Genomic DNA, 3,823 nt, shown 5'->3' on the forward strand with positions numbered 1-3,823 from the left:
GATTAATTAGGTTTAATTAGGCTTAATAGATTCGTCTCGCCGTTTAGCCTCCACTTATGTAATGAGTTTTGTAAATAGTCTACGTTTAATACTCCTAATTAGTATCTAAACATTCGACGTGACACGTGCTAAAAATAAGTCACCGGAAGAGAAAACGCCCCCTAAGAGATCAGAGGTGCGAGAAGATTACCTTGTACAATAAGGTTTAATCTGGATAGTACATCACATTAGTCGCTTCTACTTCATGTGGCCAAACAAACAAAGATTACGGCGGACAGAATAGTCTGTTGTAGCATCCAAATGTTTTGGATTCTTTCAGTGTCGACCATAAAGTGCTCTTATAACTCGGAAGAACCAGATGAAAAATCTACAACTGTACAATTTCAATTCATTGAATCGATCCTATATAAAGAAAAGAATATAAAGGCATCCATTTATAGCCTTGTTCATTAGTGAATGGCGCTATAACATTTTGGATATGAAGTACACTATGGCCAACCAACCAACCATATACTTTAGTGAGATCTTATCCTTTGACATTTTTGCCCCTGCATTTGGCTCCAAAGAGACATAAAGAACGATACGGTTGAAAGCATCTGACGAAATAACCTGCAGAGAAGGGCATATAGGATTTCAGTCATTAGGCATAGCACGGATAAATCATTTTACTTACACACTGAAAGTAACCAGTTTGCTTAATTAGGCAGCAGGCAAACACATAATATGACATCATCAAAACTGGTTCAAGTAGGATGTGTATACCACAAAGGTGGAGATACAATACATGCCCCTAAAAAATGAAAGGGAAAAAAAGTACACATCAGGATCCATAAACAGCCTTTTATTAGCGATCAACAAATAAAGGGCAGCAAGGAGTAACCTATATATTGAAGAACACGGCAACATCAAATCTCTTTGGCCGAGCATTCACCTTTTTTCGCAATAGAAGGCACATGGAGTAGCTCTTTTGCATTGAACATTACATCCAGAAACTGTTAAATAGAGGAATCAAAACAACTACACAGTAACCCATAAAATAAAATACGGGAAATAGGATAAGAATATTTGGGAACCAGTGATCGCATAATTCATAGGCAACTAAGAATGAAAATGTCTGGTATATCATCAGCAAAGATAGTTATATGCGTATTATAACATCTAGCTATGGACATATAGCAGGGATAAAAGAAAAACACCATGGAGCTTACATAAAAAATAGATATAAAGCAAGGTAGATACATTTTTTTCTTTGATGTACAGTAAGAAGAGACCCAAAGGAAACAGAATAACAAATTATTTTATATCCTATCACCCTTGCTTATGAGTTCATTTGCCTTATCACTGATACAATCTTGTCTATCTTTGGTTTCTTTCATCACAAAATAAGAAAAAATTCTGGGATAAGCAAACCGAAGGGAAATGGAGGTTCCAAATGCCATGAGGTATATTTTATTAGTATCGAGCACTTTGTAACTACAGAAATCTAGCCACCTCCAATTTTTGTGCATCTCCAATCTGTAAATGAAAGGTGTTGTATAGCAAAACTGCTGAGATACTTAAATTTCCAAGTCAGCCCCATGAAGTTTACATTTTCAGGTTTTTCTACTGCTATGACATAAATACCATGTGATGACAAATGATTGACCTAAAATGAAGTCAGTCGATTAATGGCTGATGCAATTTCTACAACATTTTTCCTAAAATCAGACAAAGAAGAGATCATGCCGGATTGTCTCATAATCCTAACTGCTAGATATCCCCCCTGCTGGGGTTAGTAGAATTTTTCCCTTTCAAAGTTAGCAGAAATCCTCCCAGCAATCAGAGGTTACTCCAAGACTAACCATATAACAGGTCACAGTTGAGAAATAATCAGATGTATTGTATCTCAGAGAGCTTTCCTATCTATCAATTAAGAATGGAAGAAATAGTGAAACCATCACACATATTGCCCAGTCTGTAAATGCTCAAAGAGAAGCGAAGCTCTGCCCCTCTACATTTGTATCTCAAATAGCTTTCGCATATCCAATGCAATCAACAAAATATATTGAAAGAAGGTGCAGCGAATTTATTCTTTAACTGGCATATCGTCAGACACCTAAAGTGCAAGCACTAGTAGCACAGCAGCAAGCACAGAAATACACCTTGCAAGCACGGGGGGCGGCCTGCTGGCACAAGCGCACAACGCTTTGCCGAGGTCGATGGCAGTGCGGCAGATGTGCTCGGGCTTGGCGGCCATCGCTGGAGCAGGCACCTGGCAGCTCCTGGGAGGGCCTCCTGCCGCTGCAACGTCAGGGGCGCCAGAGGACAGGGTGCAGGTGAGCGACGGCTCGCGACGTTTTCCCCACCGGCGGCAAAGGATCGACGGGCTCCTTCTGCTGCCGCTGCTGCCGTTGGCTCTCCCTCTCCTTTAACTGGCTGGCGTCTGATGGCAGGGAGTGGGCGGCCGGATTTGAGATGAGGGATGGGAGAAAAGGACCCTGCACACCGGCGACGCCTCTGCCTCGCCAAGCACGAGCGGCCGCACCGCCCGACACACGGCGCACCAAGATGGGGCGTAGAACGGAAGCGGGAGACTTGCCGCAACAGCTATAGGAGGAGAGGGAATCGAGGGAGGAGGACGCGACAGGATGGATGACGTGGCGACGAAGCGGAGGCCACAACGGCGGCGGCTGCTCGTGCGAGGGGATAGGGGAGGAGAGAAAGGCGGCAAGCGGGTTGGGCACGTTACCACCGCCGGTGGACCGTGCGTTGGACGCCGACATGGTGACGGGGATGCAATGGTCCGGTGGAAGCCGGCGACGGCGCGGAAGACTGTGACATCTCTGGCAGTCAAGAGCCAAATCAAGAGGAATTAAAAAATAAATTAAAGAAAAATTAAAATGGTTAAGTGTTAAACATCCTTACAATGATACACTTAAGAAGTAAATAAAAATAAATTTTATATAAGAACTTAATTTTTGGCCAATATAAAAGTGATAGATCTCTTCAAATGGAGCAACTTTCATAATTGACACTTTTCTTGATTTTGAGTGGAAGGTGTTCAAATATTGAGTAGAAGCTCGGTCGAAAATCAAATCATTTTCAAACCCAGTTTTGACCGGCGTTCCATCAAACTTCTCCCAAGTATATCTCCAAATCCATCGAGTTTTTCATATGTCGGCTTTTACAAAAGTTGTAACCTATACTTTAAACTCTAACTTTTATATTTGGAGATTCAAACGCGTAGTTCAAAATTTGTGAAAAAATTCACGTTGAAGACAGCCTCCTTGCATGCCACGCACACGCGACGCGCCCTGGGCGCGGTCACCGCACTCACAGACACCACGCGGCGCGCGATGCCTACCGCCGCACCGTGCCAAGCCAATGGCTGGCGGTGAGGAAAAAGCACAGGTGCGCGCAGCAGCTTGCCCAACCCCCTCGGTGTGCGATCTCCCTCCCCGCACGGCAAAATCCACAGCGACCAACCGCTACCCACGACACGCCACGGAGCACCGGCGCGCGCCACGGCACGCCAAGCCACTTCCCGCACGCCCGGCCACCGCCCTGCCGCGCCAATGAGCTGCGAGGCTTCACCTCGGCGCCTCGCCCCTCCCCTTCCCTTTGCTGCCTATAAAAGGGCCCCGGGCCCATGCCTCGCCGGCCGCACTCACCACTGCCGCTGCGCCATTGCCACCGAGCACCCCCTCCCGGCCATCTCCATCGCTACCCAAGCGCACGAGCGCCTTCCCCTGCCACCACTCCACCTCCTCAGCCTCACAAACCTCCACCACCGCCGCCACCGTCGCCGGAACCGAAGCCGAAGCGACCACGCTGCCACTACTCC

The 3,823-nt window shown here is 46.1% G+C and overlaps 1 long non-coding RNA gene across 2 annotated transcripts; it reads right to left on the reverse strand.

The window, feature by feature from the left end:
* Window positions 1-286: 286 nt before the first annotated feature.
* Window positions 287-2,806, reverse strand: LOC101755196. 2 transcript variants are annotated; one of them, XR_001163273.3, is made up of 3 exons: window positions 2,142-2,805; window positions 881-992; window positions 287-790 (listed from the first exon to the last, which is right to left on the reverse strand). It is a non-coding gene; the product is annotated as an uncharacterized LOC101755196 (long non-coding RNA). The 2 variants fall into 2 exon arrangements; XR_002676215.1 differs by having other exon boundaries at window positions 881-2,806.
* Between the last annotated feature and the right edge of the window lie 1,017 nt (window positions 2,807-3,823).

The sequence above is a fragment of the Setaria italica genome, chromosome II (assembly GCF_000263155.2).
Source record: "Setaria italica strain Yugu1 chromosome II, Setaria_italica_v2.0, whole genome shotgun sequence".
In the NCBI taxonomy this organism is placed as follows: domain Eukaryota; kingdom Viridiplantae; phylum Streptophyta; class Magnoliopsida; order Poales; family Poaceae; genus Setaria; species Setaria italica.